This window comes from Molossus molossus, unplaced genomic scaffold (genome assembly GCF_014108415.1).
Source record: "Molossus molossus isolate mMolMol1 unplaced genomic scaffold, mMolMol1.p scaffold_m16_p_11, whole genome shotgun sequence".
Taxonomy (NCBI): Eukaryota; Metazoa; Chordata; class Mammalia; order Chiroptera; family Molossidae; genus Molossus; species Molossus molossus.
The window spans coordinates 35,544,218-35,556,510 of record NW_023425346.1 but is presented as its reverse complement, the minus strand read 5'-3'; the positions used below and the strand labels follow the sequence as shown (position 1 = coordinate 35,556,510).

General features: G+C 43.3%; 1 protein-coding gene across 4 annotated transcripts in view; it reads right to left on the bottom strand.

The window, feature by feature from the left end:
• FMNL2 (formin like 2) overlaps positions 1 to 12,293 on the bottom strand; it is a 315,926-nt gene that overhangs the window by 42,594 nt on the left and 261,039 nt on the right. The gene's annotated exons all lie outside the window — the stretch shown is intronic.

The window sequence follows — 12,293 nt, the reverse complement described above, 5'->3', positions numbered from 1 at the left end:
ATAACGCAGCCCACTGGACAGCGACTACTGAAAGCTAAACAACGGAATGTGCTCTACCATCTACAAGTCAACCCTCCTTCCTCATAAATTAATAAAATGTTTATATCGATCTTGGACTGGTTATCTGATTATGAGCCAGAGGTTTCATCCACATAATACTCAGCACATCTTTTAAAAACACCAGTCACTTTTCCAGATGTTTCCAAATATCCAGATGTTTGGCACCAGGCCCACGAGGCATCCAGATGACTGCTTTCCTTTCCGCGCAAATATTCTGCTGTACTGAATAAGGAATCCTGACATAGAAGCAAAGGGCTGGTGAAATCCCCGAAGGATGACTTGTTGACACACCACACCTTGCATGAGAAATGCATTTTTATCACTCTCCTAAGAAAAAGATGCCCTACGTTACATTATAGAGCATATGGCTCCATAATACAATTCCTCATACATGACATCTTTCAGAAATATTCCTACTATATGACTTTAATCTCTCTGGATTCGCATGCAAGATTCGCTTCTCTTGGTCATCAGTAAGGACACATACAGATTCTTTCAGGCTTCTATTCCTACAGGAAAACCAAAGTACCTTCTAGTTCTTCGAGAGAGACTGGCATTTAAATAGCTGCCAGAGAACGAAATAACAAAGGCCTTCGGGCATCTCTGGGACAACTTACCCCTCAGACTCCTCAAAAGTAGAAGGGCCTAACATTATCCTTTATTTCATTCATTTCTCCTCATGGCTTCATCCTTTGAACATACACAATCTGGACAAGCAAGGCAAGAGATGGGACATGAGGACACATTTGTGGTTGCTACCTGTTCACCAAACCATAGCAACAGCGCATGGTAGGAGCTGTTTCATCCTGTGCCATTTTCATCAACAGAGCTTGGGACTTGCTCAGGGGACAGAAGTCAACCTATGCTCGCATCATGACTGAATGACAACACATTAAATTGAACAAAGATGTGCAATGGGTTCAGAGCCCTTGAAGACAAGGGCTCTTTGTGTGTGAGATCAAAGATCTCTGTCCACAGACAGGCAAACGCCTGACGTTTGTCCACTGCTCTCTGCTTCCTCCTGTGCTCTGCTCCCACTCCGGATGTGACCAGGGGGGCCTTGTTCTCAGCTACCTAGGACCGCTCCCACCTGTCCCAGACGACAGACACCAAGAATTCAGGCATCAGTTCTTCAAGGGTGGTCCTTAGACACTGGGCTCCTCAGGTCCAAACTATTTTTACAACATTACCTAGACGTTGCGACATTTGCAAGATGGCATGAAAGCAACGGTGGGCGAATGAAACTGCTGGTGACTTAGCACGAATCAAGGCAGCGACACCCTTACACCAGCAGACAGTGTGCTCAGCACAGCCATGCATTCTCAGTTAAAAAACAACAACAACAACCAGTTTCACTCAAGAATACCTTTGATGAAGCAATAAAAATTTTAATTTTATTTAATCTGAACCCTTGAATGCATTCTATATGATTAATGTCCTATAGGATGAAATGGGAAGCCTGCCTAAAGCACCTTTGCTGCATGTTAATATATGCTGTCAGGAGGACACGCTCTTCTACGATTATCCTAGTTGCCAAAGGAACTAGCCACTTTTCATGCTTACTTAAACAAATGACTGTCAAACTACGGTTATTCAGACTTATATATATTTGGCGGTTATTTTCTTGAAAATGAATGAAGCGAGCCTTTTACTTGAGGGGAAACTATCAACAATATTTGTTTCCAGTGATTAAAAAAACTGATCTTTCAAGCAAAAAATGAGAATTTTGGCAAACTTCTATCTACCATTAGCTTGACAGCTTGCCTATATTTAAAGATTATTCTGATGAGATTGGTGGTTAGTAATGTGATTTTTAAAAAAAACAAACAAACCCCACTATATTATAAAATATGTCAATATTTAGAATATCTAGATAATTTGGTGAATCAATATTTTCCCAGTGATCATTACATGTTGTTATACAATTGTATATTTGTTCAAGATGCAAGTGAGGCAGATAAGTTTTAATGTAACAGAATATAAGTTCACTAATATGGTTTCAGATTCCACTATGCAACTAACCTTTAAGTAACTACTACCTGTCCTGTGTTCGGAGAGTATAGTATCAAAAAAGAACATCCACTATTACCTGAAAATGCCATTAAAATCCTTCCGCTCCAGCTGCGTACTTGTGTGGAGCTGGGTTTTCTGCATCTACTTCAACCAAATCAATAGAAGGGACTGAATGCAAATGCAGATATGAGCATGTAGGTATTTCCTATTAAGCTAGACTTTAAAAGATGTATAAAAATATAACATGATGCCACTGTTATGGCCTGAATTGTGTCTCCAGAAATTCATATGTCAAAGCCCTAACCCTCAATTCAACTGTATTTGGAAATAGGAGGTAAGGAAGGCTAAATGAGGCCATAAGGGTGGGGTTCTTATCCAATGGAATTGTGGCTTTTTAGGAAGAGAAAGGGGGTCCTCTCTCTCTATGCATGCACACGCGTGCACACACACACGCGCACACAGGAAAGGCCATCTGAGCACACAGGGAGAAGGCGGCCATCTGAAAGCCAGGAAGAGAACCCAACCATAAACCCCCATAACTGTGAGAAAATAAATTTCTGTTGTTTAAGCCATCCCGTGTAGGGTAATTCGTGATGGCAGCTGAAGATGATGAAGCTATTCTTCTCACTGATCTTTTCTAGTTTTAGAAAATAGGTGGTTTTTAAAATATATTCATTTTTAGAAAGAGGGGAAGGGAGAGGGAGAGAAACACCCCTGTGAGAGCAGAACATCATCGGCCACCTCATGCATGCCCTGCACTGGGGATAGACCCCATAGCTCGGGCATGTGCCCTGTCTGGGAATCAAATCAGCAACCTCACTCTCGTGCATGGGATGACACCCAACCAACTGAGCCACACTGGGCAGGACTAAAAAATAGTGATCTTTACAGCAACACTTAACATTAACTTGCAATGAGTTTATTACGCTATATTTAATGACAGAAGTTTATCAAAATTTTGCTTTAATTTCTAATATGTTCAATACTAATACATACCTTACATAAACAAAAACTTGGGGTGGAGGGGTCTTTGTTTACTTTTAAGAGTATCAAAAGAGTCCTGCGGCCAAAGGTTTGAGAACGACTAGATTAGAGAATCACCTCTTTATTCCACAAAGATGACAAATTCTTAAAACCCAAAACTAGAAGAAGCAAATAAACAAATTTCTAGTAATAAAATTTCTTACAAGTTTGTTGGGGAGTCAACCACACCATAAAAAGAAAAACCCCATCTGCCATCTCTCCTCGAAGAAGTCAAATCACTCAGAGACAGATCAGGTCTCCTTACACAGAAAGGGCTAAAAGGACCTCCCTTCCATCCTCGTGTTTAACAGGGCCAGGGACAAACTCTGGCCCCAGCAGGGGGGGCAGCAGTCCCTAACTGTCCTCTGCCCGTCTCTGGGACATGCCCACCTGTGTCACAGGGAAGCTCATTACAAGGCCACATATTCTTTTCCTAAGGCCAAGAGAACATTGGATTTCAAGCAAAAATGAGAGAGAAATGCAGAGACAGTTCTCTCCCATGTGGTCTATAGGCTGTGTGCCTTCCAAAGTTCAGGGAGAATCTGACTCAGTGAATCCTCCAAATAAACAGACGTGTCCTGGAACGACCGACACGCTATCCCATCAAACCACCCAGAACAGATACACAAACAACAAAAAGACAATCATCTGCTACCAACAGACTCAACTGTCCTCGTCTGCCACAGAGCACACCATCTCCTAGTTTTACACCTATTCCTGGAAAATGCTTCCGTGTGGGAAATCCAGCGTGGTTCTTAGCGGCGGACCAGTCAGTCTGCGACACCACGTGTGGCTGGTACATTACGGGTGGGAAAGGAGCCCTCCTTTTCCACGGCCACACTGAACCGCTGAAACAAAACCGAGCCACAGCTCATGTTACCATGACTGCCCACTTCCACTCTCCAGTGACGCAGAGTCGAGGGGAGAGTCCTGTCGAGCTCAACTGTGATGAAGAGGGACCGGCGGCGATTGTGGGACCATAATTGGGAACTGCTGAGCCATTTTCTTCTCCTGTGTGCTTCAGTCCATTGCGACTGAAGTCTAAGTATGACCATATATCCCTGGCCGACAGGTACAGAATGAAAGAGCTGGGCGGGGGCCACACACACCACTGTGGGAAAAGGAATAAAGAATGGCGTTAACCACAGTGAGCAGAACAGGGTCTGGGTGGGTATGATGGAGGAGCTGGGAAAGAACAACCTAAGTAATGACTCGGTAGCTCAGTCTTTTAAACACTGTGCACCCGGGACACTTTCACACGCAGGCCCTTCCTGGCGGCAGGTGCCAACAGCGTGGCGAGCCCATCCGGCTCTTTCTGGTGGCAGAAGCAGCAGGCCCCTGTGACAACTGCAGATTTTTAAAATGAGACTTGGGTTCAGAGACTGATGCAGCCATTTCCAGGTGGTTACGAAGGGAACTGGAAACTGAAGTCACCAGGTAGACTGAAATCACAGTGATCTATTTTTATTTCAAATAGTTACTCTCCTACCAACTGGCCTTGGACACATTACTTTTTGTCCTTGTTTAAAACTTTTATACCTGTCATTTTATTATCTAGGTACCTTGTTTTGATATCTGCAGTCAAAGATGCACTTAACCCTTTTCAGCGGGAACTGTCTGAATATATATGTATAACACATGGGCACGCACGGACAACATTTTATGCAGAAATAGAAACTGCAGACTTGGCAGGGACAGAGACCAGCTGACTCACTTGTCACCTAACGCAGGACCTTGCACCACAAGACACCAGACCCCCTGCACCTCTCATCCTCTTGACTATCTTTTGTGCTGGTCTCTTCTGAGCATCCTTCTAGCCCATGCCAGCCTGGCCTCCTTACTCCTTAGTCTTCTAGATGGGTGGCCCCGTGGGTTCCCCTCCTTACAATCCCCTTTTCTACTTGGATTACACACACACACACACACACACACACACACACGCACACTTCCTCTACTTCCTCTCCCTCTCCTCCCCACCCCATCTCTCTGTCTTTCTCTCTCTGGCTCTCTGGCTCTCTCCCTCCCTCCCCCTAATCACCTCTGTTGAAGCCTGTTTTTCTCTTTCACAGTCTTCCCAACTAAGAATCTGATATCAGACACTTGACCATCACTAAAAAATATGACTTTAATAAAAACAAAGCTTTATTTTCTTCAACTAAAAAAGATTCCCAGTTCATATGTGTTCATCATAGTTGTGCTTTCTTTCTAATTAAATGTGTACAATTTTAAATAGATTCTAGTTCTCCTCGTGTCCGTCCCCAGGGTCAGTGGCTTGTCCCCTCCCGCTGACTTTCCTTCAATGTTGTGCACTCGTCTCCACTGTCACAACCACAATCTCAGTCCAGGGCCCCGTCATGTAACCCCAGACACACCATCTTCTAAATCCCAGCATCTCCTTCCTGAACGTATTTTATGCAGAGCATAAACTTATTATAATGACATAAACTGTTCTCCTTAGATTTCCCCAGAATCAAATGGAATAGATATAAAAGCACTTAATAAGCTGCAAAAGACTTCTGAACTATTAGCTGCTTTCCTTTCCCTTTTTGTCATCCAGCTGAGATTTTTTAATCACAGGTTTTAAATCTCTCCACCAGCAGTCTCAACAGCTAAACCATGCGTGCCTCCTGCCCAGCTCTGCTCTGTCACACGGGTCCCAGGCGGATGTTTCTCCTTGTCGACCAGCACATTTATTCTGACCACACAGCTGCGAGACAGATTCCATGCCGATCTAATCTTCTGCTTCAAGAATTCCCTCCACCAACCAAATCAACTATCTCTCTTCCTTCCTCTAAATTTATAATCCTGCTCAAGACCTATCCCCTCTCTTTGGGCCTTAAAACACAGCGCGTTTCGTCCTACATTTACTAATAACTTCAAACACTCCAATAATCCGCCAATCTATAACTGTTCCAATTGGTCTGCTTTTTGGTAGAAAATTGAGGGTGTGTATAAACATGTGTATAGTATTTGGTATATGATAACATGTTATATATAAGGTTGACTATGAGCCTTGTAGTTAAATGGATCTGTGTAAAAATCCCAATGTTGCCATTTATTAACATATGTCAGTTGGCCTATTTACTCTGAATCTTTCTTTCCTTATTCCTACTTCATAGGGTAGATCTCAGAATTAAAGTAATATATACTACCCTGTCGATACACAGCAAACAATAATGGTGGCCTTACTATTTCTCTCTATGTATAAGCCTTTTTTGTACACATGACATAAAGTTACTGGCTAATGTTTACAACCTAAAATAAAATAAAATAGATTCATGAACCCTGCTCATGTTTTCTTTCTGAACATGATTGTTCTCTAGTTTAAAATAAACCAACCAAACAAAACCCTTATGTATTGGCTATGAAACCTGAATAAATAAAAATGTGCTTATGTTTTACAAGTATTTAAAATTCAAATGAAATCTGAACCTGACTCACATGGGAAATCAAGCTCAACAAGCATAGTCTTTGGCAATAACACCTAAGACTTTAGTTTAAATTTTAATAGGGAATATAAATATAAGCACAATTCTTAAATTTTTCAATGACTGTCTTCTTCTTGTAAACCTCACCAGACACTGGGTCCTTAACTAAATATCTATTCAAGTCAGTCCTGCCTTTCTCTAGGCGACAGAAACTTTTATGGGACAAAAATCGTACCTTTTATTTTCACTCCTGATCTTAGAACAGTGCTTTTTCCATGGTAAGAAACATTTGCCCAACTACTCCTTAGAAGTTCCAAAGAATTCTGATTTTGTTTCTTAGCTCTGAAGAAAAGGTAGTATTGATCAGTACCTTTATTTTTGGAGACATGTTACACAAACACAACTGAGCACCTTTAGAAAAGACAAGAGAAAGCTAGTCGTATGAAAAGCGACTAGAAGGAAGAATCTCACCCCACAAAATAGGGACATTCGGCCACGTGAGGCTCCATGTTACTCCCCAAACATTACGCGCAACAGAAGTAAACACACACATGTGACAGAAGCAACACCGTCCCTCCAAGCCTTTCACGTGTCCCCCTGCAGGGCTCGTTACTATGCAGAAGAACATCTCTATGCTGCTGTTCATGATACACACTACATATTTTATATACCCACAGGTATACATATGTCATACAGACGATTTATCTTATTTGTTCCTAGTTAACACATCTACATAAGCATTTTCCTAGCTCCACAGCTCTATTTGAACCTAGGAGCTTATCTAATAAAATAGTTAATGTAGCCCCGGGTGTGGGACTTAACCACTGCTTAGCCCTGGACTTAACGACCACTAAAGTAACCTATTATTTAATTATTTAACATTTTAAAACAATGATTTCTATTTTTGCTTTAAACATGAACAAATAAAGAAGCCCTGGCTGGTGTGGCTCAGTTGGTTGTCGCTGCACCAAGAGTCACGAGTTTGATTCCTAGTCAGGGCACATATCCAGTTCATGGGTTCAATCCCCAGTTGGGACACTTACAAGAGTCAAACCAATTGATGTTTCTCCCCCTGCCCTTTTCCTCTCTCCCTACAATCAATGAAAACATATCTTCGAGTGAAAATTTAAAAAAAAAAACTAAAGTTTCCTTAAGTCCAAAAATACTGACTTTTTAAAAAGATCCTTACTGCCCTGGCTGGTTTTGCTCAGTGGTTAGTGTTGGTCCGGAGATACCGGGTTCGGTTCCCGCTAAGGGCACGTACCTCGGTTGCTGTTTGTCCCAGGCCCTGGTTGGGTCGTGTGGGTGGCAGCCACTCGATGTGTCCCTTTCACGTCGATGTTTCTCTCTCTCGCCCCATCCCACTCTATCTGAACAAAAAAAAAAATGAAAAAATGTCCTCGGGTGAGCATAAAAAAAAAAGATCCTTACTACTCAGATCAGGGTGGAGTGAGGGAGAGAAAGAACAGGGAGGCAGTTCTTTCTATAGGAAAAAGAGACCAAGGTGATCCTAAAATAGACCTTTAACGTTACTCCGCAGAAATGAACTCCGGAACGGCCACTGAATCGCGCCTGGTAACTGAAACCTCCCCCTATTGCATCGGTTCTGTAGTTGGTGAAGACACTGCCCCAGCTGTCCAAGTTCCGACTCCAGTCCCCGCATCAGTTCACAGCGATGCTTCACACCACCCTTCTGTGCCTCAGGGTCAGGGCAGCACCGCCCACGGGAAAGGCCAGGCTCAGGGACTGCCCGGCCGGAGTCCGATTCTGTGAGGTCTGCAAGTAACACACGCACTCACTGCTTCTCCTTCAGGCCTCTCATTATGTCCCAAAATACGAAATAAGGGCACACATGCCAACTGTCTTACAGTTGGCATTTTTACACGAGTAAAAATAACAAGCAAGCAACACCCTGTTTTGTTTTGTGTGTGTGTGTTGTTTTTAAAGTGGCTGCTATGAATAAATAGAAAATGAGGCTCCCTGTTGTAAAAAAAAATTGCACTCAGGCTTGTGGAGGGAAGGGAGGATTAATTAGTCAGGTTGAAAAGCAAAATATCTCTTCAAACAGTCACCAGTTCCCACAGTAATCTGATCTGTCCAGGCTACCACTATCCTCTTTTTATTTTTTTATTTATTTTTTATTGTAGACAGTATTACAGATGTCCTCCCACTTTCCTCCCTTTGCCCCTCCTCACCCCAGGCCTTCGGGCACCACTGTCTGTGTCCACGGGCCACGCGTACGCGCGTTTACGTTCTCTGGGCAATCCCCCCACGCTCCTTCCCTCTGAGACCTGAAAGTCTGTTCCATGCTCCCACGCCTCTGGACCTATTTTGTCAGTTTATTTTGTTCATTATTTCACTTATAAGTGAGATCAGGTGATATTTGTCTTTCTCTGACTGGCTTATATTGCTTTGCATAATCTTTCTTTTCTTATTTTTAAGCTCCCCTTGGCCCACATCAAAGGAAAGTCCTGAAGATGCTCGAAGTGAATGACTCTAGCAGCTGAGGGAGCAGATGGCTGTCAGTGAAAGCAGAGTCCCGAGGAATGAGAAATATGAATAGCAACATTTCTGAAACAGATCTCGAGCCAACCACACCCTGCTCTGTCACAGTGACCTCATGCTGAGCTCGCTGCCAACGGACTTTTGGAACAAAGTATAACCATTAATATAGCCATTTCTTTATCACCAGAGAGTCAATCTAAACAGCCAATGACTGGAGAAGACTGGAGAACACATTTTCTAAGCTGCTCCTTACTACCTTTAGGCTAACTCTGAAATAAGCAATGAGGCTTTTTTCGTGACTTGCCTTAAATTCCTATCCCAACATTTCTCTTCCCACATCTTGCTGCTTTTTTTTTTTTTTTAATTTTTTTCCCATAGTGATTTTTATTCTTTTTTTTTAAATCCTCACCCAAGGATATTTTTGCATTTATCTTCAGACACAGCGGGAGGGAGAGAGAGAGAGAAACATTGCTGTGAGAGAGACACATCAAGTGGCTGCCATCCATGCGACCTGAATCGGGGTGGGGACAAACTGCAACCGAGGTACGTGCCCCTTTGCAGGAATCGAACCTGGGACTCTGCTCTGCAGGCTGATGCTCTAACTGCTGAGCCAAACCAGCCAGGGCTCCTTATTGATTTTAGGGAGAGAGGAAGGGAGAGGGAGAGAAAGACAGAAACATCGATGAGAGAGAACATCACTTAGCTGCCTCCTGCACGCCCCCTACTGGGGATTTGGCCCATAACCTGGGCATGTGCCCTGACTGGGAATTGAACCAGCAACCTCTTGGTGTATGGATCAAAGCTCAACCACTGAGCCACACTGGCCAGGCTCATCCTGTTCCCTTTAAGTTTCAAGGTAAACTAGCCCTGGCCGGTTTGGCTCAGCGGTTAGAGCGTCGGCCTGCGGTCCGGAGAGACCCGGGTTCGGTTCCCGCTAAGGGCACGTACTTCGGTTGCAGTTTGTCCCCGGCCCTGGTTGGGTCGTGTGGGTGGCAGCCACTCGATGTGTCCCTTCACATCAATGTTTCTCTCTCTCTCTCTCCCTCTCACTCTATCTGAACAAAATATCGAAAAATGTCCTCGGGTGAGGATAAAAAAACAAAACAAAACAAAACAAAAAAAGATTCAAGGTAAACTAAAGTCCTTGAAGCTTTATTAAGCTGCCACCTTCTTTGTATAAAATGAATCTTTTCCTGATGTGGTAGGCTAAATAAGGGCCCCCACAAAGATGTCCATGTACCAGTCTGGCAGGTGTTTCTCAGTGGTTACATTGTTGGCCCTCAGATCAAAGGGTCAAGGGTTCAATTCCTGGTCAAGAGCACATACCTGGGTTGCAGGTTTGATCCCCAACCCCAATCAGGGGTGTGTGTGAGAGGCAACCAATTGATGTATTTCTCTCACATCAATGTCTCTGTCTCCCCCCCCCCCTTCCTCCCTTCCACTCTCTCTCTAAAAAAAAATTAATGGATAAAAATATCCTCGGGTGAGGATTAATAAAAAAAACACAAGAAACAAAAAAAGATGTCCATGTACCAATCCCTGATACTTGTAAATATTTACCCTGCGCGTAAAAGGGACTTCACAGCCCAGTGAGGGACATGCAGGAGGTGGCCCATCGATGTTCTCTCTCATCGATGTTTCTATCTCTCTCTCCCTCTCCCGGCCTCTCTCTCTCTAAAATCAATAAAGAAAAAATATTTAAAATAAATAAATAAAAGGAACTTCACAGATATGATTAAGTTAAGGATCTTTAGATGGAGAAGTTATGTTGGATTTTCTGGGTGGACCCAATGCAATCTCAATGGTCATTAAAGAAAGGCAGCCAGGGGGCTGGAGTCCGACAAGAAGCCACCAGCCAGGGAATGCTAGCACATGCACGAAACTGAAAGGCAGGGACATGGGTTCCCCAGAGGGATGCTCCTGTTGACACCTTCTATGTCTGACCAACAGATCTGTACGATAACAGGTCTATGTTGTTTTAAGCCATCAAGTTTGTGGCAATTCATTGCAGTGATAAGAAACTAATATGTGCTCAACTCTTCTGCATCCTAAACTCAGCTGAAGCACATGCTCCTGCAGGAAGCCTACCCTGAGAGCTCCTACCCATCTTCCTCCTCTATTTCCTCTTAGTTAGCTGGTCCCCCTCCTTGCCAAGCACTAGCATGTATCTTTATAGAGCCTAGTATTATAAGAGGTAAAATATTTACGTTTCCTTAACTAGCCTGAAATGCTCTTTCTTAAAGGTAGGGCCTAAGTCTTACTCATTTTCTTATTTCCAGTGTTTATCAATGTTTCTGACACTCATAAAAGTTTTTTACAGCAAGTTAGCATGATTCATCCCTTCATGATCAGCAGTCTCCACTTCCTTACCAGACAATAAAAACACAGATTCTAAATAACTAGTTCTTTACCAGGGGCTCGGAAATCCTATGTAAACAGCTCCTTTCTCCTCTAGAAAAGATCTCAAAGTAGGCTGCCCACAGTACACTGGCCTGGAGGAAGTAGTAAGCCTCCTTTCTACCTCTAATGGAAAAGTTCATAAAGCCAAATACTGGGTTGAGTGGAGAGAGAAAGGAAATAGAAGAACAGGAGATATATTGGTGTTTCTCAAAATGCTGAGGTGCCCTGGCCACATAGCTCCATTGGTTAAAGCGTCTTCTTAATATGCCAAGGTTGCAGGTTCGATCCCCAGTGAGGGCGTATACAAGAAACAACCAATGAATGCATAAATGAGTGGAACAACAAATAGATGTCTCTCTCTCTCTCTCGATCCCCCCAACCCTTCCTCTCTCTCCCCCCTTCCTCTCTCTCTCTCTCTGATATTAATCAGTACATTATTTTTATGTTATTGAGGTGAACTGTATTTTCCAAAGATAACCACAGTCTTTCCCACCCCATATTCTTCTGCACTGTGACCCTCACACTCCACCATCAAGAAGTGAGGTCAGCCCTGGCTGGTTTGGCTCAGCGGTTAGAGCGTCAGCCTGCGGACCAATGAGTCATGGGTTCGATTCCAGTCAAGGGCACAGACCTCAGTCACAGTTTGTCCCTGGCCCTGGTCAGGTCGTGTGGGAGGCAACCAATAGATGTGTCTCTCTCACAGCGATGTTTCTCTCTCTCTCTCCCTCTCACTCTATCTGATGATAAATGTAAAAAAAAAAAAAAAAAAGAAGTAAGGTCATGACCATCTGGGTTGACCTGAGTGATTCACTTGTAACCAATAGAAAACTGCCGAAGTAACACTGATAATCTTCTGAGACTAGC